Genomic DNA, 24718 nt, shown 5'->3' with positions numbered 1-24718 from the left:
TCTTCACAAGCCTATGAAGTAGGGGTGGTTATTATGCCCTTCTTTTTGTTTAACTTTCTATTGGAGTAGAGTGGAGTAACAATGTTGTGATAGTTTCAGGTGTACAGTGAAGTGATTCAGATATAGGTATACATCTATAGGTATGCATCTATTCTTTTTCAAATTCTTTTCCCATTTAGGTCAGTACAGAATATTGAGCAAAGTTCCCTGTGCCGTACAGCAGGTCCTTGTTGGCTATGTATTTGAAGATAGCAGTGTGTACCTGTCAATCCCAAACCCCTTTTGGAGATGAGGAACACAAGATCCGGAGAGGTTAAGTAACTTGCCTGAAGCCACAAAGCTAGTAAACAGTGATTCTGATCCCAGTGCTCTCATTAATCAGTGCAGAAAATGGCCTTAGCAAAGAGCAGAAGCTCAGAGACTATTTCAAACCCTAATCTGCAGCTAAAATAATGCTCAAAATTCTCCAAGCCAGGCTTCAGCAATACATGAACTGTGAACTTCCAGATGTTCAAGCTGGTTTTAGAAAAAGCAGAGGAGCCAGAGATTAAATTGCCAACATCTACTGGATCATTGAAAAAGCAAGAGAGTTCCAGAAAAACATCTATTTCTGCTTTATTGACTATGCCAAAGCCTCTGACTGTGTGGATCACAATAAACTGTGGAAAATTCTGAAAGAGATAGGAATACCAGATTACCTGACCTGCCTCTTGAGAAACCTGTATGCAGGTCAGGACGCAACAGTTAGAATTGGACATGGAACAACAGACTGTTTCCAAATAGGAAAAGGAGTACATCAAGGCTATATATTGTCACCCTACTTATTTAACTTACATGCAGAGTACATCATGAGAAACGCTGGGCTGGAAGAAGCACAAGCTGGAATCAAGATTGCTGGGAGAAATATCAATAACCTCAGATATGCAGATGACACCACCCTTATGGCAGAGCCATAAGAGCCTCTTGATGGAAGTGAAAGAAGAGAGTGAAAAAGCTGGCTTAAAGCTAACATTCAGAAAACTAAGATCATGGCATCCAGTCTCATCACTTTATGGCAAATAGATGGGGAAACAGTGGAAACAGTGGCTGACTTTATTTTCCTGGGCTGCAGATGGTGACTGCGCCATGAAATTAAAAGACGCTTACTCCTTGGAAGGAAAGTTATGACCAACCTAGACAGCATATTAAGAAGCAGAGACATTACTTTGTCAACAAATGTCCGTCTAGTCAAAGCTATGGTTTTTCCAGTGGTCATGTATGGATGTGAGAGTTGGACTATAAAGAAAGCTGAGTGCCGAAGAATTGATGCTTTTGAACTGCGGTGTTGGAGAAGACTCTTGAGAATCCCTTGGACTGCAAGGAAATCCAACCAGTCCATCCTAAAAGAGATCAGTCCTGGGTGTTCATTGGAGGACTGATGTTGAAGTAGAAAGTCCAGTACTTTGGCCACCTGATGCAAAGAGCTGACTCTTTTGAAAAGACCTTAATGCTGGAAAAGATTGAGGGTGGGAGGAGAAAGGGACAACAGAGGATGAGATGGTTGGATGGCATCACCGACTCAATGGACATGAGTTTGAGCAAACTCCGGGAGATAGTGAAGGACAGGGAAGCCTGGCATGCTGTAGTCCATGGCGTCACCAAGAGTTGGACACGACTTAGTGACTGAACAACAGTAACTTGGTTCTCTCCATTCTTCAGCATCTACATAGCAGGGAGCAAGGTCAGGTCGAGTCAGGAAGGTGCCTTCTGCTGTTAGTAGGAGACTATGCTTCAGAAGCACAAGCCCAGGTCTTTGCAGATCACTGAGCCAGCACTGTTTAACCTGGAGCATATCATGCCTCCCCAGATTTGAAGTGCCTCCCCAAGGTCCCCACTTTACCATTTGGTGCCGACCCAGTGGTGAAGTATCCAAAGAACCCCAAGCCCCACTGAATTTCAGAGGACCAGTATCAAGTGACAGATTTTCCTGTGGTCATATGTTCTATGCTAGGACTTAATCTAGAATTCTGCTCTGTACTATTTGAAGGAGAAAATGATGGCCAGCAGGTAAAAAGAGCAGAACTGAAAAGGAGCACGGCATTTAATTCCATCTAATTTATGCTGCTGTGGGTGGGAATCGAAGTTCATCTCCCAGACATTAATTAAAGCAGAAACGTAGGGAAATGTCAGTCCTCTGGCTGCAAAGGCCCTTTTCAGGAGGAAGCTGGGAGCTGGGAAAGTAGGTCTGCTATTTCGTTGCTGTCACAGAGCTCATAATAGAGGGCAGCCGGCTCTATGGGTTCTCAGAAACTGTCCTGTCTCCCAATCAAGAATCTTTCAGCAGAGAAGAAGAGGACCTGGAGCCTGGCAGCTGTATCCATGGGAATTCCCCACCAACAGGGAGGAGAAGGGACTCTGCCACCACGGGCTCAGCAGTCAGTCCTGTTCACATGTTGACATCTCCAAGCATCTCCCCAACAAAGCAATTTTTTTTAACCCACCCACACATTTTGCAGGAACAAAATTACTGTGCTCTTCTGTTTTTTCCCCCTCCTCCCTTCCTTTGGATTTTTCTTCCAGTTTTATTGAGAAAACTGAGCATGCATCATTGTGTAAGTTTAAGGGGTAGCACATGACGGTTTAATTTACATCTGTTGTGAAATGGTTACCACAATAAGGTCAGCTAGCACACATCTTCTTATACCAATACGATAAAAAAGAAAGGTGAAAAGGCATTCGGAGTTCTGCTTGTGATGAGAATTCAGCATTTACTCTTTTAACAGCTTTAACAGCTTTTCTCTATATTACACAGCAGTGTTAACTATAGTCATGTAGTATATGACATTCCCAGTACTAACAGCTGGAAGTTTGTACCTTTTTTATTCTGTTTTAATGAATTGTCAATTAAGAAGCTTTAAGGAGACAGAAGCAGGGAGATGCTGGCTTTAAGTTTAAACAAGGGGAAATGAAAAGGGAAAAAAGAAAGGCCAGAATAAGGCAACCTCTGTTCCTAAATTTAGAAGGCCTCGACATCTCCGGAAAAACATGCTATGTGACGGTGCGCAAAATTCTGCAGGAAGAGAAACTGACTTAAACAAATAATTCTAGGAAAGCACTCCATTTTGAGGCCAAATTCTCTCTGGACTTGGGGCACAGGGCCACCCCTGGAGGCAGTGTGAGATGAGGAATGAGGTGCTGGGCACATACTGGGCTTTATTTTCAGAAGACGTAAAATGTGCTCTACCATTTTATTCTAGACATTTGGAAGAAAAAAAAAAAGAGTATCTGCGGGAAAAAAAGATGTGAGCAGAGTTTCTGTGAATATATTTCTGCTGGACACAGATATGGCAGTAATTCCGGTAAATACTTCTATAGAATTCTGCTTACCTCAATTACTTTTTGCTGCTGCTGCTGCTAAGTCGCTTCAGTCGTGTCCGACTCTGTGCGACCCCAGAGACAGCAGCCCACCAGGCTCCCCCGTCCCTGGGATTCTCCAGGCAAGAACACTGGAGTGGGTTGCCATTTCCCTTTTTGCTAGTCAAGCAATAAAAACAAAACCAGGTTTATCATTAAATCAAGGCACCATGGTTTTGTTAAACCAGGCAGGGGTTGACAAATGTTATCCATAAAAGATGAGATGGTAAAAAAAAAAACTTTAGCTTCTGCAGTTTATACATTTTCTGCCCCAACTACTCAGTTTTGCCCTTGTAGCACAAAGTATCAGAGACAAAATATGAATGAAAGGTCTGGATGTGTTCTGATAACACTTTATTTAATGAAATTGTATTTTGTCAAATTTTATGTGTCACAAAATATTATTTTTTTGAATTTTTTCAGCCATTTAAAAATGCACACAAAAAATTGTAATTCTCAGTCTGTTCAAAAACAGTTGATGAGTGGGGCTTAGGCCACCAATTGTCAACCCCCTTCTTAGTCCTGAACTCACTGGTGTTGAGCCAGTGGAATCCTTTCCTATGTTTGTAATGAGGCTTCGAGCAGTTAAAACTACAGGCTGTGTGCTAACAGTTCAATTTAATTGTATCATCCTAAATACTGATGCTGGATGGAGACTGTTTCCTGTCCTTGGGTTGTGTGAGTCAGGCAATGTTTCAATATGTGCAGTCATTTTGGTCAGTATTGATAGGCTAGATATGACCCCACAGGCACTGTGTGAGATAAGGCCTACATGCACACATATGATATGTAAGATGAGGGATGACCTTACTGTGACTTCAAAGGTAATCATGGCAGGTACAAGCTCGAGAGGTTTGCATAGGATCTGATGTTATCCTATGCTCAATCCATACCACACATCTGTGAGAGAATGTGATTTTGCAGCTCCATTTCACAGATGGGAAAGCTGAGGGTCAGCCGGGTTGTTTACATAAGACCACTCAACTTGTATGTAGTAGAATTGGAATTTGAACCCACGCCTTTCTATTCTCTCTCCTATGGGCTCTCATCCCTTCAGATCTTCCAGACTCAAGATGAAGACCTTAATTTCATCAGCCAAGACTAGGACCTAACTTAGCCTGAACTCACTGAAAGCTACTCTGGTCTCTAATTTCCCACGTGATTCAGGCATTCCCTTTAAGAAATGAATGTGTAGAGGCAATCGTGAGAGGCATAGAGCTTACAGGCTCTGGGGGAAAACTTTGCTAAGTAAAAAATACAGCTACAAAATTATTGGCATCTCACAAGTAGTTAAAGGCATTTGTCAGTTGAACTGCCAAATATTTATATGTGAAGATCCACCCTGTGCTAAACATTCGTCTAGGCACTGAGGACGCCGCAGTAAACAAAAGAGCCAGAAATTCCTGCTCTCGAGGATTTATGTTATACTGGGGGGAGACAGCAGTAAACAATAAAATAAGTAAAACATATGCTATGTCAGATGGTGATAAGTGCTGTGGGAATAAAACAACCAGCGAAGGGTGATTGAGAGTACCAGAGTGGTGTGGGGGTGGGAGAGAGACAGGGACACGATTTCCAAGAGACTTGTCAAAGAAGTGCTGCCGAGGAGATAATGTTTGAGCAAAGACCTAAAGAAGAAGAAGTAGCGAGCCATGTTTCCTTCCAGGGAAAGGGGACCGCGAGGAGGACGGGCAGGGGTTCAGAAGTCGCAGGCAGAGCCTTCCGAGATTCGGCTCCCAGTGGAAACATTTTGAAGGAAACAGAAGCATTTTAAGCAAAGGAGTGGCATAATCTAATCTCATTTATAATGTGACAGAATTACTCTGGGCTTCCTCTGTGGTTCAGAAGGTAAAGCATCTCCCTGCAAAGCAGGAGACCCAAGTTCGATCCCTGGGTCAGGAAGATCCCCTAGGGAAGGAAGTGGCAACCCACTCCAGTATTCTTGCCTAGAGAATTCCATGGACAGAGAAGCCTGTCAGACTACAGTCTACAAGGTTGCAAAGAGTCAGACACATATGAGGGACTAACACTGGCACTGGCTAGGATTACTCCAGAAGCTTCTTTAAGCAGAGGTGGTAGAAGGCAAGGGTCTAGATGACTGCAGTCACTTAGGTGGGGGTGTTGGGCCTTGGAGGAGAGTGGCAGCTATTAAAGGTGATATCCTAGGTCTCGCTATGATAACAAAACACCATAGCATTGGGTGACTTACACACAACACACATTTGTTTCTCATGGTTCTGGAGGCTAGAAGTCTGTGATTAGGCAAAGGTGGATCCGATGTCTGAGAGCTCCCTTCCTGACTCAGAGATCAATCTCTCTAGAGCGTCTTCTGTAAGGGTGCTAGTCCCATTTAAGAGGGCTCCACCCTCATGTCCTAATCATCTCTCAAAACTGAGCCTTTAATACCATATCTTAATTCCATCACCTTCAAGGTTAAGATTTCAACATATGAATTTGGGAGGGGACACAAACATTCAGTCTATTGCAGATGGTAAGGGATGGGGCCCAGGTGATATAGTGGTAAATAATCTGCCTGCCAAGGCAGCAGATGCAGCAGATGAAGCAGGTTTGATCCCTGGGTCAAGAAGATCCCTGAAGAAGAAAATGGCAACTCACTCCAGTATTCCTGCCTGGGAAATCCCATGGGCAGAGGAGCCTAGCAGGCTACAGTCCATGGGGTCACAAAGAGTCAGACACGACCGAACGACTGAGCACACACACACACACACACACACACACACAGAGGAAGGGATCAGATTGAAATCCAAGCCAACAGGATTTACTGCCCATGGGATATGGAGTATGAGAGGAATAAGCAATCAAGGATGACCTCCAGCTTCTGGGCCCAGTCAGCAGGAAGGATGGAGTCACTAGTACCTGAGTTTGGGAAGACAGCGGCAGGGGGAAGTTTGCAAGTGGAAGACTGAGGAATTTGTTTAGGATATGACAAATTTGACTTGTCTATTAGACACCAAAGCAGGAATGTGAACAGGCAGTTAGAGGTTAAGAGTCAGAAGTTCACACATGTAGTATGTACCATCAGTTCAGGGATAGAGGCACAAGGATGAGAAAAAGGAAATCTTTGCAACTTAAACTTGCAGGTTAAGAATGCAGCCAGTATAATTCCCTTTACATCTGCTACCTTATATCTTGCTTCAACAATTTGGAAGTTTGGCCAGGGTCCACCTGTTTGAGGATGACATTTTTCAGAAATTTTCTGCCTCCCTTTTACTAAAAAGTTTGATGTGATTAGCTGGAGATTTTGCGCTTAATTTTGTAACCTGGAGATTTAGAGTTTGGAGATTTTTACTATTGACACTTGATAATTTTCTCTTAGATTGCTCAACTCAGTGGTGGTCTTTTTTTAAATCCTGATATTTCAAATGTACTTATTATCATGGAGCTCAGCTTCGCACAAATCGTATGACATCCATTGATCAAGCCATCAAATCCATTTAATGCTTAAAATGAAAAGAAAAAAAAATTGGATGACGCTTGAATCCAACACAGGTGGCGTGTTTCTGGACCTTCTCTCCATGAAAAACCTTAAGTGGATTGTTTTTACCTGCTGTTATTACCATGTTGGGATACATCTCCTATGTGATACCCACATTTTCAAAGGGGAATCTACTGCATGAATGGTATAATTTCCTTTCACTTTGACAACAATGAGATGGCAAAACCCATGTCAGCCATTGGTCCAAGCTCAAAGGATAACATTCTGCTGTCCATTTGCTTCTCACCAACTCCAAAGGCTCATCTGCAAAATCTTACCCAAGGAAACAGGGCGTCTCTCCCTGCCTCCCAACCTCCTTCTCTCACTTTATAGAAACAGAGGCAAATGTTGCTTGATCGTATTTTAGCTTTTTTTCATGTCTGTTAAACCTAATATTAAAACATGGTCCTCAAGAGAACTATGATTTGGGGTAAAGATTAAGGTTCAAGGATAGAATTTATGCAGCAGGAAAAGAAGGAGAGAGTACAAAACATGCTAAAGTGTATTACCCACAACTGACTCTCATCGCTTCTCTTGTCAGATGCAAAATGAAAAAAACTCAGGATTGGGAATGATTACTTATGGGAAAAGTGAGGGATTTTCTCAAAACACAGCAGTTCTTTGAGGAAAAGAAATTCCTGAAGGACATGACTTGGTTTTTTCCTCTCCTGGAGTTGAAGTGAAAAGTTGAAAAAGAAAGAAAAAGACAACATTTCCTTCACCTGAATTTTCGCTGGAGCTCTGGGAGAGGAAACTTACTGGACACACTGCCACGCTCCCGGGCTGGGCAGGAAGCCTCCAGCTGCTCGAGCAGCAAGTGCAGAGAAGCAGAGAACAGCGGTCTCCGCTGGCAGGCTCGAGGTGTGCCACCCACCTGGCTTGACTCAAGCGTGTTTCTGCACCTTGATCTCGGCTTACATGGGAGATACCGTGTTACCCGTCCTGTTGCCCACTCCGCCCTGGCTTGAGATTTAAATAAAAACAAATTACAGGTCTTAACAGTGATAGATGGACTGCTTTTACATTTGTGTAGAGTATTTTTGCTCAAAGATTAAAGGCTTACGCATTTATCTGCATAAACTAACCTCTGGAGTAGGGTACTGCTGACATTTTCCAAGAAAAATGAATCTCCTAACTTATTCCAAAGAGAAGACTTGGTATTTGTATGGCCAGAGTGACCTTTGCAAGTGCCCTTTCAGATTAGGTGCACTACATGGAAAATTGTGCTCTTACAGTACTCCATAAATCATACCTACCAATTTTCTTTAAAGGGGTATGTAAATATCAGTGTACCAGGTGGGTAAACAACACTAACCTCATACAAATGGCTTGAAAATTGAAGAAAAGCACCTTATTTTGCTGCTGAAATTGCTTTTGAAGCCCAACATCGGGGCTTGGTTTGTAGAATGCACGAAATGATTTGTGCACAGGGAGTAGAAAATGGGCTGATGATAACCACGCTGCACACAGTTCCTGAATTCCTGAGTCCTTTCCAGGATCAAAGATACTGTTGCTACTCATTATTTTTCTTTGCATATCCCAACTGCATGCACATGTTAAGTGACACCTTGATTATCTGCATATTTCCACAATGGTTAGACAGCTATTTTACCTGGTCAAGATTTCTAGAGAAGTCTTCTTGTTTTGATCACATAACACTTCAATTAAGAAGAAGGGGCGGGGGGAAGGAAAAATTTACAGAAACAAAGTTAAAAAGAGACACTATAGCTTTTGAAACTTCCAAGGTCTTAGTATGATAAGCACGATCTTTGTGACTTAGTGGTATGTGTTCATTGCATCTCCTTATTTTAAAATAAGAACAGACAAATGGGAAAAAAGAAAAGTTCCTGCTATTGAGGCATTTTAAAGGAATGACTGCAGCATAAGATATAGTTTGTATTGCCTCCGGTTGATATGAATAGTTTGAAACTCAGTTTTGTACAGTTTTCATAAACCAGAAATCCTTGAGTTTGACACTTTTGGGAGTTTGTGGCAAAAGTCACGGTTGATATCCTGAGAACTTTACATATAGTAAAATTCACATTTCTTAATCATGTAAGTTGCCAAGGGGTGAGATTGTTAAAACATATAGTGTTTAAGTAGGTAACTCTTGATATTCCCGTGTACCATACAGTGCATATGTCATTCAGAAGCAACAAATATATGGTGGGATACATCATCTTATGAACTAGAAGATTCATGATGCAAAGATGTCATTTCTCTCAAAACTGATCCACAGAGTCGATATAATCACAAAATCCCAGCAAGTCTTTTCTGTGTGTATGGCAATCCATTCTTTTTCATGTATTTCTTTTGTCCTTTCAGTTTATTCTCTTCATTTCGTAACTTCATAAAACGGATTCTTAGCTCATTCATTTTAAAGATTCCTTACCTAATTTATGTATTTAAAATACAAATTTTCTTCAAAACTCTACCTTAGCTTTATCCGTCAAATATTGCTATGTAACATTTTCATTGTCATTCAGTTCTAGGCATCTCAAATTTGTGTTACTTATTTAGCGGTATGCTTTTTAAAAAACTTTTACTTTCTGTTGGACTATAGTTGATTAACAGTGTTGTGCTAATAATGGATAATCCTGAAGAAAATGCATTTCCCCCTGCAGTGTTTAAGACTAAAATTCTACTGAAATTTTTGCTTCTAAATCAGTAGTATATTCAGTGGTGTCACATGGGTAATGGCTAAATACAATATTTCATTTTGTGGGTTTTCATATATTTCATTGCCTTTATCCCTGGGTGTTTGCTGGCTCTTTTGATTCTATTATAAATTTTGTAATTTTTATTTGAATTCCATTTTTAATTTATTGGTTGCTGGGACATAGAAACAAGTAAATTTTTACAAAAAAAAAAAGACATAATATTATCATTTTGCAGCTCCTAGTGAATTAATGTATCTAGGTATTGACCACCAACAGCAGTTACTTTCATGTAAAGAGAGACAGCAGACACGATGAGCTCCTGATAAACGAACATAAAGGGGCCTAATGTGAGTTTTCAGAGAAGGCAACGGCAACCCACTCCAGTACTCTTGCCTGGAAAATCCCATGGGTGGAGGAGCCTGGTAGGCTGCAGTCCATGGGGTCGCGAAGTCAGACACGACTGAATGACTTCACTTTCACTTTTCACTTTCATGCATTGGAGAAGGAAATGGCAACCCACTCCAGTGTTCTTGCCTGGAGAATCCCAGGGACCCTGGTGGGCTGCCGTCTATGGGGTCGCATAGAGTCGGACACGACTGAAGTGACTTAGCAGTAGCAGCAGCAGCAATGTGAGTTTTGTCAAGTCTCTGAATCCAGTTGCCAATTTGTAGGGGACACAGAGGCCCAAGGAACATGTTCATCTTCCCCATCTTCCTGTTGGAAAATCCTGCATATGGGTCCAGTGTCCGAGTTCTTCAACAGAGCAGCCATAATGGGAGAAAAAAATCAGATGAAGTGGAAAAGAAACAGATGAAAGCGGAAATGTGTGAATTAAAAAGGATTGAGAAGACAGCTTTTTTGTTTTTCTTTTTTTAAATGGGCAACTCTAACCTATAGTGTCTAAGAATGAATGCATGCATGTGTGAAAAGTCGCTTCAGTCATGTTCGACTCTTTGTGACCCTATGGACCATAGCCTCCTTTGTCCATGAGATTCTCCAAGCAAGAACACTTGAGTGGGTTGCCACACCCTCCTCCAAGGGCTCTTTCCCAGGGATCAAACTTGTGTCTCTGGCATCTCCTTCACTGGCAGACAGGTTCTTTACCATTGTGCCACCTGGGAAGCCAATACCTACCGGGCATAATGAAGAAGAAAGCATGCTTCTTAAGTCCGGGGTGGAGAGGGGGGTTGGGGGTAGGCAGAGTGTTCCCAATGAATTTCATTCTGAACCTTAAACACGTGTTCAGCTTTGAGCTCTGTTCCTCTTACATCCTGGAGCACAGTATTTCACCATTTATACTTTTACACTTTGGTTCATCAGTTTCCTGATGCTCATAAGCACAGTCCTTGAGACCCCTTCCAAACAATATTTCCCTGCTACCTTCTGAACAGGTAGAGATTGAAAGGTTTTACTTTATATTTTTGTAAGTAGAGATTAAAAAGGGTGAGTGCTATTTCAAATTAACCCCCATTAATTAATTTTATTTTTCACTGTTGATGATGTAAGAAAGCCTCAGATTTAAAAAAAGAATCTTTTTGAACACAAAGTTTCAGAGCATGAAAATTCATAACTGGGTACAGCTATTCCTTTGATATATACATATAGACCTCTCTATATTAAGCATCAAATTTAAAAATAAGTCACTAAGCTCATCAGTCCACAATTTTTTAGCCTGTCTATAGGCAGTTGGTATACCTTCTCCAGTCTACATCAATATATGCTACCTGTCTGGAAAAAATGGGATTATTGGAAAGGATATTTTCATCCAAGGAAAGGGACTGCTCACCTGACCTCACCGTCATCGTGCCTTACTCTATGACACCTTGTATTTCATAGAATTTTCTTCTTAGAAATTCTTCATAGAATTTTCCACTCTTGCCTTGATTAATTCAATAAATATTTATTGACTGCCTACTCTGTGCTGGGGGCAGTTCTAGGACCTGAGAATACACCTGTGAACAAAACAAAACAACAAGAACAATAAAATCCTTGCCTCAAGCAGCAGAATTAATAACACTATAAAATGAGATTAGCCATAAATAAGCACAGCATGTTCTAAGCATATTGTCTGAGAAATGACCTTGTTTTTCATGTCACTTTAAGTTCAACATATTTCCAAGAGTCAAAGAGATCATCTCTTTTGTTTAAAAGTTGAATATGTGAAAGAATAGTCAGTATCTTGCTCTTTACCATATTTTCAAATTGTCTCCATTAATAAAACATTTTGGGGAAATATAATATTTATTATTTACTTCTAAGAGGGTATGTTCATTTTCCTACAATAGGTAGATTATATGAATCTTTAATTTCACTTTTATTAATTTCTGTTGTTAATCATAATGCTTAATCTTGAGTCTTTCATACATTTTATCCAACTGGCTTATCCCAAATCAACTTCTATCAATATAGGTTTTCTACTGAGCTTATGGTAGGTGTTATAACACCGACTCAGCAAACACTGATTTTCTAGTTTTAATTTCTTTGGTCTGATTGTCCTTACTGTTTGGAAAAACCTGAAAGAATGGTTAATTTCTTTCATTTATTTCTTCCAGCAACTAACATAAAGCAGATGGGAGGAGTTCAATAAATGCATTTCTTTTCTGCTAAGTTCTAAATCAGAGTCTTCTTTATTTTTTAATTACTCAATTCTAGACTCATTAAAACTGCAGGATTCTTCATAACAAGTACTGAAAAAATGGCAATTTTTTAAAAGAAAGATTTTCATGTTAGAAAAAATCCATTTCAATAGGACATTTTGTTAAGCAAAATATAATGTGCCCATGACATTAAAAATATACATAAGTGAATTAAAAACTTCTTTCTCCCTAATTAGAGAAAGTGATCCTGCATATTTCACACATTTTAAATCAACAGTCGGGAGACCACAAGTTCTCTGATAGACAGAATTTATATATATATATATATATATGGTTATATATATATTTATAAATATAAATTTGTACATATTGAATACTGTTGACTTTTCTTTTTTCAAGAAGAAAAACATCAGACTCCAAATTTTCAACATTTAAGCTGTATAAAAATGTTAAGTGGGAAAAAACCATTAGATCTCATTTTATATTTTCAGTTTTATGTGCCTATTCAGTTAATTTTACAAATACAACACAGATACGAGAGCTAGATTTGATGTGAAGTAAAAATAGATAAAAATGTACTTGTTCCATTGACAACTGGGGGTAAATTTAATATATAGCTTTAATACTAAACATAATGTGACCTACAAGTCCATGTTGAATCCTAAAGCCACCATATTGATTATTAGCTTCCTTCTTTGATAGTTCAGACTCTCTCTTCTTGGACAACTGCCCACAAATGGACAACTACTAGGCTACTTGGAGAGCTGATGAAAATGGGAGAAAGTGAGAGCACTTCCATAGAGCTGCTCTTGGATAAAATTTAGAAAAGCAGTGCTTCCTCCTTCCTTTCATCACACCCCCTTTTCCTCCAAACAATGTCTTACTTCACCCCCTCCCTTCCCTCCAAGGCCATCTATGGCCATCACTGTACTTACTGACCTTCCAGACTCCTCACTGTGAAGCATCAGCCAGCCTTGTCCACCCTGAAAATACCTCAGGGCCTCAGTTGTTTCTTTTTTACTGTCTTCCTAAGTAAAACTGATTTGTCCTGCATCCCCTTCGCTCCATTCTCTTCATTCTGCTAGTAGATGTATAGACAAAGATTGATTTAGACTAGATTCTTAATGGCTAACAATGACTTAGAAGGGTACCTCTCCTAGGCTAACTGAATTTAAGCATGCAATTCTTAGTTTTAAGGACATATTTTTCAGATCTTTCTCCAGACCAGTGATGGGTCACTGTTTCCCATAAAAGATCAGGTTATAAATGTCTTATACACTGAAGATGATATGCTTGGTTTGCTCAGCTCTGCCATTGCAGCTTGAAATCAGCCACAGACCAAAGGTAGATTGGCAGACTGTCTTTCTGAGACAGGAAGGGGGCAGGGAACAAGCTTAAAACAACAACAACAAAAAGACAACCATTGAGGGTACTACCTAAACTAGTTAAAACCAGCTAGGTCCAAGATGGCAGACAGTTAGCCTCTACTAGACCTCAGTCCTCAGTATACACTCATTATAATACATTAACAGGTTTCCCTGATGGCTCAGCTGGTAAAGAATCCTGCTGCATTGCAGGAGACCCTGGCTTGATTTCTTGGTTGGGAAGATCCCCTGGAGAAAGGATAGGCTACTGACGCCAGTATTCTTGGGCTTCCCTGGTGACTCAGATGATAAAGAATCCACCTGTAATGAGGGAGACCTAGGTTTGATCTCTGGGCTGATCTAGGGATCCTGGTTTGATCCAGGAAGATCCCCAGGAGGCAGGCCTATCAACCCCTTCCAGTATTCTTGGCTGGAGAATCCTCATGGACAGAGGGGCCTGACAGGCTACAGTCCATGGGGTCACAAAAAGTCAGACACGACTGAGTGACTGAGTGCATAACACATCAGCAAGCTAAATGACACACCCATGGGCTCTATGACAGTTCTAGAGGTTGACCACAAAAGCCCCAAAAGTGGCCAGTGGTCCAATGCCTGGAAATTCCCTCCTTCTCCTCAATTCTAATGAGTTGGAATTATCCTCCCACTCATTAGCTAATATCCTATAAATTGCCATAAAAACAGACAACCCTGTATCCTGCGGCCTCTCGCCTTCTGAGATGGCACACATAGAGTGTCTAGGGAGTATTCATCTCCCTGAATAAACCTTTCACTTTGTTATGGCTTGCTCTTAATTCTTTCCTACCCAAAGCCAAAAGCCCACATTCAGTGGCCATCCCAGAGACTCACCTGAGACCTGGGATATGACCATCCTCTCAGGTCCTACTTTATTTCCTGCAACATTTCCATATACACAAACTTTATATACACTTTATATACACAAACAAGAGGTGGGTTGGCATTGGCCTGGAGATCGCAGTTTCAAACACCGTCCAAATTAATTAAATAATTTGGGTGGGGATGAAGAGGACAGAGAGATCCCTTCAACCCCCATAAATCCATAACACATAGCTAATTATTCTCATGAAAAGTCTTCCTGAATAAGTGGCATAAAGTGGCTCAGCCATATTTTCTAGTAACAATTATTTAAGTTACATTAAAGCCAACATCCGCTGGATCATCAAAAAAGCAAGAGAGTTCCAGAAAAACATCCATTTCTGCCTTATTGATTATGCCAAAACCTTTGACTGTGTGGATCACAATAAACTGTGGAAAATTCTTCAATAGATGGGAATACCAGACCACCTGGCCGGCCTCTTGAGAAACTATATGCAGGTCAGGAAGCAACAGTTAGAACTGGACATGGAACAACACTATGGTTCCATGGAACACTATGGTTCCAAATAGGAAGCGGAGTATGTCAAGGCTGTATATTGTCACCTTGCTTATTTAACTTATATGCAGAGTACATCATGAGAAACGCTGGGCTGGGAGAAGCATAAGCTGGAATCAAGATTGCCGGCAGAAATATCAATAACCTCGTATATGCAGATGACACCACCCTTATGGCAGAAAGTGAAGAGGAACTAAAAAACCTCTTGATGGAAGTGAAAGTGGAGAGTGAAAAAGTTGGCTTAAAGCTCAACATTCAGGAAATGAAGATCATGGCATCCGGTCCCATCACTTCATGGGAAATAGATGGGGAAACAGTGGAAACAGTGTCAGACTTTATTTTTTGGGGCTCCACAATCACTGCAGATGGTGACTGAAGCAATGAAATTAAAAGACACTTACTCCTTGGAAGGAAAGTTATGACCAACCTAGATAGCATATTCAAAAGCAGAGACATTACTTTGCCAACAAAGGTCCGTCTAGTCAAGGCTATGGTTTTTCCAGTAGTCATGTATGGATGTGAGAGTTGGACTGTGAAGAAAACTGAGCACCAAAGAATTGATGCTTTTAAACTGTGGTGTTGGAGAAGACTCTTGAGAATACACTAGTTTGAAGCATATATGCTGGGCTGACATGGCTTACAAAGTGGCTTCAAGTTTCACCAGGAAGCAAAAGCACCATTCTTCCTTCCAAAATGTTTCTCAAGCACTTCTCTTCAGTCTCTATTTTATCTCTTTGTTGTTGTTCTGTCGCTAACTTGTGTCTGACTCTTTGTGGCTCCATGAACTGCAGCCCATCAGGCTTCCCTGTCCTTGCTGTCCCTTGGACTGCAAGGAGATTCAACCAGTCCATTCTAAAGGAGATCAGTCCTGGGATTTCTTTGGAAGGAATGATGCTAAAGCTGAAACTTCAGTACTTTGGCCACCTCATGCAAAGAGTTGACTCATTGGAAAAGACTCTGATGCTGGGAGGGATTGGGGGCAGGAGGAGAAGGGGATGACAGAGGATGAGATGGTTGGATGGCATCACCGACTCGATGGACATGAGTTTGAGTGAACTCTGGGAGTTGGTGATGGACAGGGAGGCCTGGCGTGCTGCAATTCATGGGGTCGAAAAGAGTCGGACACTACTGAGGGACTGAACTGAACTGAACTGAAAGACATTAAATGTTCAAAGTCTCTTTGCAATTTGCCTCCCACCTCCTGCTTTTATTTTTAAATGTAATATAGCCCAGGAAATTCTACCTCTCTCCTTATAAGCAGACAGATTTCTTTTTATTACCAGGTGTCAATCCAGTTTCTCTTTTTGCCTTGGCCATTAGAAAGCTTACAGAAAAGTATTGTGCTCTATCTCTGTAGCTTTTCTCAGTCTTTATAAAACTTTCCCATCTTCTTCCCCTTAAGCTTAAAGTTTTTCTCATGCATTTGTTGTTAATGGTTTATTGCTATGTTCACTGTAGTTACCTCTAATTTACGCTGGGAAAGATTGAGGGCAAGAGGAGAAGAGGGCAACAGAGGATGAGATGATTGGATGGCATCATTGACTCAATGGACAAGAGTTAGAGCAAACTCCGAGAGACAGCAAAGGACAGGGAAGCCTGATGGGCTGCAGTTCATGGAGCCACAAAGAGTCAGACACAAGTTAGCGACAGAACAACAACAAAGAGATAAAATAGAGACTGAAGAGAAGTGCTTGAGAAACATTTTGGAAGGAAGAATGGTGCTTTTGCTTCCTGGTGAAACTTGAAGCCACTTTGTAAGCCATGTCAGCCCAGCATATATGCTTCAAACCAGTGTATTTGGCCATATTGCAGGTTGAAAGAATTTCCCTACAATTGTGCCAATAGACAAAACAGTCTGTTAGTCCAGATGCCTTATGGAAGGTGTATCACTTTCCGTATTTGTAAGTGACCTGACTCTGGCCACGTGGAGATCACATCTGACCTCCGCAGGTGGCTGACTGCCAGGGACGGGTCCCTGGTGAGAAGCTGCTGCAGCCAGGCCCAGCAAGCAATGCCCTACTGATGGTGCTGGCAGCCCAGGGCCACTGGCTGGCTGCTCCCTGGGATCTCTGAAATAATCAGAGGCCTCCAGATGCCACCCAATGTGTTGGGATGAAAGAAGAGGTGCAGGGTGAGGGAAACCATTGCTGAGCTAACCCTAACATGGAAGCATCCCCTCCTAACTCATGTCAAAGATCTGGAGGCAGCCTGGCAGCTGAGAGAGGCAGTGGGCTTGCAGCTGGAAGATGTGGACACAATCCAGTCTCTATGACAAGGCCTTTGACTCAACCACAATGCGACCAAGGATAATTTAAAACTTTAACCAAACTCTTGGCCCCCAGATAACCAACATTCAGCAGTAGAGGAATATTTCTTGAATGGGGGGATGACTCTCTCCCCCTTTCTCTCTCCCGTCCTACCTTCCACTTCTCTCAAATCCCAGCTACACAGATGAGCTAACCTGTGGCCAACTCTTTAGAGTAATTAACTATTGAGTGTCAAGTCTCTCATTAGATAAATACAATCATGTTGGGGGAAATTGTGCATTAAAATATCAAGTGTTTATTATATACATATATTGTTTGTTATATATATAAAGTATATGTTTCTATATATATATACATATGTATATGTGTGTGTGTGTATATATATATATATATATAATATTTACTAATGCCAATGATCTTCCCTGTAGCTCAGATGGTAAAGAATCCTCCTGCAATACAGGAGACCTGGATTCGATCCCTGGTTCAGGAAGATCCTCTGGAGAAGGGAATGGCAATCCACTCCAGTTTTCTTGTCTGGAGAATCCCATGGACAGAGGAACCTGGTACGCTAGTACATGGGGTCGCAAAGAGTCAGACACAATTCAGTGAGTAACACTACTACTACTAATGCCGATACATACATGTATTGCGGCCAACTACTTAGTAGTTAAATGCAATAAGGCACCTTGTTGCAACCAAGTAGATATCTGATATTTTCAACTTCCAATATCTCCAAATTACTCGAGGTAAATGTTTGGGATGTCAGATCAGTATTTTGGTACTGACTGTGTCCCTCTTGAAAACCCTTTTTTAGGTACCAGGCAAATCCAGGCAGAAGTGTCATGGTCCTAAAGACTGCATTACTCAGATGTTGCCAGGGATGTGATGCTCTTCAATAAAGTGAGTTAACCCCAGAACCCATGAGGCCATAAACAGATCTCCTAGAGACCCCCAACATACTCGAGATCTGGCTGCAGGACCCAGGATCAATTTTAAATTCTCCTTATACCCACGATGACTGTTATCCATTTGGGTTGTATCTTGGGGTAGTACTCCCAGCAACTGAGTGCAGAAGATATCAAGACTTTGCAAAACCCCAGAGTTCCTAAAATACATGATATAGACTACATTATTCCCGGGTCTGTCATGTGTTGTTTTAATACAGTGCAGAGGAATCAACCACAGTTAAGCAAAGAACCTGAAACATATTATTGTGAATAAATGCACCGTATCTATGAGGCTTTGAAAATATGAACGATAAAGCTTGGAAAAATGCCTTTATTTATTTTTCAGTACCTAAGGGTCAGAGGTGCCCCAGTTGAGAAGGCAGAGCTCTTCATGATGACACATGTTGTGATGAGACAGATACCATTGACTGGAGGTTTGTGAAGCGAGAGAAGAGGAGGCAGGGGAGGGCCGCTGGAGCCCAGTCAGGTGCTGTCCTGACGGTGCGGTCCTGATGTGCCTTTGTGTTGTCAGGCTTCGCTGATCCTCAGATCAAAAGAGCTATCCATCTTCCCCAGATCTATACAGATCTGTCCTGGGTCAGAAGAATAATCAATAACCCTTAGTCCTCACTTCACAAAAGCAAAGGAGCTGTTGGATTGTTTACTTTTAGATTGTGTCTTGATGAGGCATCATTAGTGGGCATGGTGGAACGAAACTGTGTGCGTGGCTAACTCCCCGGGTTACATTTCAGGATGCGGCATGCCACGCAGAGGCAAACCCACATGTGATGTTCAGAGAGAGCTCCCAGGAGCAAGGCGGCACACATGCCTGGGCTGGGAAGGCAGGACGTAATGAAAAAGCTATCAAGGGTTAGAGATGAAGGGACATTAGAGACAAAGCAGTGCCAACTCCACGTTTTACAGATAAAGAAATTGGGGTTCTAAAAGGGCATCAGCCTGCTCAAGGTCACTTAGTTGAATGCAGTCAATATGATATGGTACACGTGCTTGTAGATTTGGCGTTCTTTCTAGCCTGTTATGGACAGTAGTTAGGGCTTATTACTATCGGTTGGAGTTTTGTATATTCTTGGCAGGTTGTTTTATTTTCTTAGTAAGGTGTAAGCTATCATGGAAAGATAATAAGCTTTTAGAGTCCAAAGGTCTTGCATTCAAAGCCTGGCCTGTCATGGACAAACTGAATAATCTCCCGTGAGTTCCCTACCTCCAAGAGTTCCTTACCTTCTTCATTGCCATCCTGAAGATAATAATATCTGCATCTTAAGGTTGTTGTGAGAATGAAATAGAAATGATAGTTAAAACTGGCCAGCATGATTCATGGCACATAGCAGGTGTTGACTCGTACTTGCTTCCTACCCTCTCTCTCTTTCCTCCACTATTGTGCAAATTGGTTCTAGTTGATGAGAATTTGTCTTTTTCTTCCATAGCTACTCCTGGAATGTGAATAACAGAATTTCTGTCTGTCTGAAAATTTGCATAGATAGGTAGATGGATAGATAGATAGGCAGGTATATATCCATAGGTAGATGGATAGACAGGTAGAAAGATAAGTAGATAGATAATAGATAGATTGAAGCATATATGCAAAATTGAATAACTTATAGATAGGGGCTCTGTTGGTAAAAAATCTGCCTGCAATGCAAGAGACCTCAATTTGATTCCTGTGTCAGAAAGATCCCCCGGAGAAAGGATAGGCTACCCACTCCCGTTTCCGTTGTGGCTCAGCTGGTAAAGAATCTGCCTGCAATGCAGGAGACCTGGGTTCAATCCCTGGGTTGGGAAACTCCCCTGGAGAAGAGAAAGACTACCCATTCCAGTATTCTGGCCTGGAGAAGTCCATGGACTTATAGTCCATGGGGTGGCAAAGAGTCAGACACGACTGAACAACTTTCACTTTCATGCCCATAGATAAATGTTTGCATGTGTGTGCTAAGTTGCTTCAGTTGTGTCTGACTCTGCGACCCCACGGACTATAGCCCGCCAGGCTCCTCTGTCCGTGGGATTCTCCAGGCAAGAACACTGGAAGGGGTTGCCATTTCTTTCTCCAGGGGATCTTCCCAACCCAGGGATTGAACCCGGGTCTCTGGCATTGCTGGCAGATTCTTTACTGAGCCACCAGGGAAGCCCAAATATACGCATACACGTTATGCTTGATCAGCATATCCATACATGCAAGGGATATGTGCTCGCCAAGAGAACAATGGTAAAAGTTAAATGCCAAGATGTAAACTTTATTAACATTTCAATATAAATGAAGAGAAGCAACACAAATGATCTCAGATAATAAAATAAAAACAATCATCATGAGGAACAAAACTACAACAAAAGTAATAACTAATATAACTGAATCCCACTGAGTCAAGATCCATAAAAACATAATATTCTTCAGAGTAGCATTCCATGATAATTTCTTAAACCAAAGAATGGTATGATAGCTAGTTTCCCTGCTTACTGAAATAGTCCAGCTGAATTAGGCCTCTGTATCCCTAAAGGAGTTAAATCCTGAAGACAGAGTTGAGACAAAGGAGAAAAGAATAGCTTTATTGCTTTACCAGACAAAGGGGTCCACAGTGGGATAAAACTGCATGGCTCAACCTGGAGGGGCTAGTAAGGAGTTTTATTATAATGGTTCAAAGAGGGTGTGATCAGCTCATGGACAGTCTTCTCACTGGTTGGTGGTGAGGTAATTGGGAGTCAGCATCATCAACCTTCTGATTCCAACTGGTTGAAATCTAGAGTTTGTGGGCAGCATACAGTTCATTTCTCCCATCAGGTAGGGGCTTCAGCATCTGCAGAATGGCTCAAAGATATTGTTATGTATATCTCTTAAGAGGGAATCGGGATCCTGCCCAGAGGCTGTACTATTTTTTTTTTCTTTTTGACTGTTCCTCCCTTGTTTCCACCTCCCCTTCATCCCCTAATCAGATGAGCTGGAACTCAGGGAAGGTCATGGAGGCTGAATGAAGCCTATTCCCTGTAATCAAGAAAGAGGAGACACAGAAAGGACCCCCACCGGGTCCTGCTTGGTATCAATAGGAGTCCTCAAGCTATTCCAAACTATCCCAACTGGAGAAGTGTCCAGAAAACTGAGACAGGTGAACTGATCTGGCTGGCAGTCAGTATTCAGCTCCAGTTGGTTTATATTTTCAGTTTTCTCTTTAGTTTCCTTTTCCTGGGTCTCATTCCCCATGGTGGAAGGCAATAGGGTCAGTCAGCAAGAAGATGCTCAAACAGGCCTGGGAGGACATCACACAGAACCCTGGTCATGATCCTAACAGCCTTCTCTCGACTTTTGCCTGGACTCCCTATCAATGACTTCTGCAGTTATTCTCTGAAACCCAGAAAATTCTCCAAGATGTGTGTCCTCTTGGCCTCACACCTGCCCACTAAAATCTGCCTGTCCAATTTTTCTCCTACTAAGTCATTTACACTCAGATTTCCAGGTCTCTGGCTTGCAACCTAACTGAATGATAACCTAGCTTTGATCTTATTTTCTCCGTAAACCAATGCCTCTATGTGGCCTCGGTCACTAATCCCTGGATGTCTCCCTCTTTTATTTGGGTCAGGCCTATGAAACATTGTGTAGCATTCCCCTGGGAGTGAAAGTTTGCCTGCTGGAATTTCTGCTGTTCTTTCTTAGTTCTCACATAGTTCCACTTTGTGTTGTATTTGAAGGTCAACATCTCCTTTCAAACTTAGAGCTAATTTATGCTATATGCATCCTATTATCATTGAAACATAAAGAGAATAAACTGTATCATCGTTCAGATGTGATGGAAAAGAGAATCCAGCTCTAAATGACGAAAAGCAGGTGATTCAGAGCAATTGTCCTCATGCTTTGATGCCTTACTAAGTTTCTTGGGCATTCAGCCATCCATCCTCATGGCAGAGCAGCAAGGATGGAGACATCATTTCTACTTTACAAACAATGAGTATGATGATATGGGAGTTCACTCCCATGCCTAAGTCACACAGCTAGGAAGTAGGAGAGATCAGATTTGAACCAAGCTCTGTGAAGTGAAAGTCGCTCAGTCATGTCTGACTCTTTGCCACCCCATGGACTATATGGTCCATGGAATTCTCCAGGCCAGAATACTAGAGTGGGTAGCCATTCCCTTCTCCAGGGATCTTCCCAGCCCAGGAATCAAACTCAGGTCTCCTGTATTGCAGGCAGATTCTTTACCAGCTGAGCCACCAGGAAAGCCCAAGGATACTGGAGTGGGTAGCCTATCCCTTCTCCAGGGGATCTTTCCAACCCAGGAGTCAAACCAGGATCTCCTGCGTTGTAGGCAGATTCTTTGCCAACTGAGCTGCTATGGAAGCCCAAACCCAGCCTGATGAGAGTTCCCCATTATTCAACTTACCCAGCCCAGTCATATTCAGTTCAGAATTTTTCTACAAACTTAGTTGCCCTTAGCAGAAGAGCCTGAATAGCATATTCATGGACCTCAAAGCCTCAGCCATCACCAAGAATATACTGTTCAGGCTCTTCTGCCAAAGGCAACTAAGTTTGTAGAAAAATTCTGGACTGTTGAGAAATACGACTGGGTTGGGTAAGCTGAACAGTGAGGAACTTTCATCGGGATGATGCAGGAGCTGAGAAGCCTGGAGAATTAGCCTAGAGAAGAGAGCATGTAAAGGAGCAGGACTCAGAGCTCTCCTGCTTTTTCCTCCTGCTACTTTTTGAGAATATTCTTTCAGAAGCAACTCGGTGATGATGAGAAAAGAATGAGGTGAAAGGATGACACAGCTAAGAAGCACCTAAGACTACTTGAAGGAGCATTCTAACAAGTAACACTGTGCAAAAGTTTCTCCAAAGGAACCAGAGAGCTCCTTACAGCGTCATGTATTTTAAGTAGAAGCTTTGGATATCATTAAAAGATATTGTTAGAACACAGTCAGATACCTAAATGGCAGCTAGTATGACTGAGTGCTTACACAGTACCAGGTATTCTCCTGGAGACTTTCCACATGTCTCAATCTTCGCAACAACACCCAAACCTGGATATTATCCCATTTGAAAAAAATAAGAAAACTGATGGTTAGAAGGGTGAAGAATTTGCTCTAACTGAGATCTGGGATCTGAGCCCCGCTAGTAGGCATCAGAAGTCCTGCTTTTATCCAAGAGGCCTTGAATGGCCCTGCTAACTTTGAGACTGTATGAAAACCGCCTTCTCTTTCAAGATTAGAGGTAATAACTTCTCTGTCTCCCCACACTCACAACTGTTGTCCATTTATCATCAAATAGTGATCCTATAGTCTTATTTCTTTACCATGTCAATGCCTAACACATTAAAATGAACAATAACAGAATAATGATGAGTGTCCATTAAAAGAGAACAAATTAAAGCTAGATGACACATCTTTACCAACACCTCTGCAATGCACAAGACAGGTCTCTGATACTTAAGGACGTATTCAAAGAAAATGCCACTTTGAACTATAAATTTATTTGCACTAAAGCAGCAAAGCATTGCCTGCCCCCTGCATCTATCTCATAGGAGATTCAGAGCCCAGTTTTGACAGCTAGCTCTAATAATAAAAAGGTTTTAAATGTAAGGTATAACAGCATTGCAATCAGTGCCTAATCAGGGTTATGCTTTTCAAATTATATTGTGTCTGCCTTCACCTCCCGCCTAGTATTTGCAATAAAAACAGAAGTGCTTAAGAAAATCCTTGATCTGTGCATGTATATTTTTAATATTAATATGTCAGGCCAGTGGCAATAAGGATATTAGGGAAATGACGGAATTCTCTCCCAGCTGGACATGTTAATTGAGAAGCCAAGCCTGGGAGGCAAAGTTCACATTTGTGCAGATGGCGGGACAAAGCCGGGTGTCGATGCAGGTCAGTGTCAGCCTCAACCCAGGCTCTAATGGTTCAAGTCTCTGCTTTCTCTGCATCAGCTGGTCCCTCTGGGCTGTGTAGGTTGGGGAAGTCTGTCTCTCCAGTATTTTTTTTTTTTTTTTTGCCCTTGACTCTGAGGTAGTAATTACTCTTGAGATGTCAGTGTGCTTTCTTTTTAAAAGAGGGGGGAAAAAAGCAGAGGGAAGGAAAAAAAGTTTCATCTTTCTGGTTGGAGGAAATACAAATTACACCTCATTCTGCCCTTCCCTTTCAATCCCCCAACAAAAATAAAAAGAGAAACCACCTTATTTGGGGAATGGAGAATGTTATAATCACCCCAAAATAAGGAGCTGAGCTCTTATGAACTCAAAACAGTGACAGACCCAGTGCTTACTTCCTTTTTTATCTGGATAGCTTTAGACTTTATCCACATTTATTACCAATTTTCCACCCACAATATATTGCTTTTAATATGATTTGTGTCTTGCTACTCACCCATCAAATACAGTAGTATGGTACCAGCAGTCTTTAATAGTTTCAGTTCCTAAGTGATATAATTATTTATTATCTCTAATTAAAATTCAGAGTTTGGCTTTCAGCATGAGTCTGGATGCGAAGCCTGTTTTAATGAAAAGAGCAACTGTGAGTTCTAAATTTCTTTATGAAGGAGATAACTTATGTAATCACTGGTAACCTTTTTCAAGAATATTATCTCACT

Source organism: Oryx dammah, unplaced genomic scaffold (assembly GCF_014754425.2).
Source record: "Oryx dammah isolate SB20612 unplaced genomic scaffold, SCBI_Odam_1.1 HiC_scaffold_16, whole genome shotgun sequence".
NCBI lineage: Eukaryota > Metazoa > Chordata > Mammalia > Artiodactyla > Bovidae > Oryx > Oryx dammah.
The sequence above is the reverse complement of the archived record's forward strand: the minus strand, read 5'-3'. Positions refer to the sequence as shown.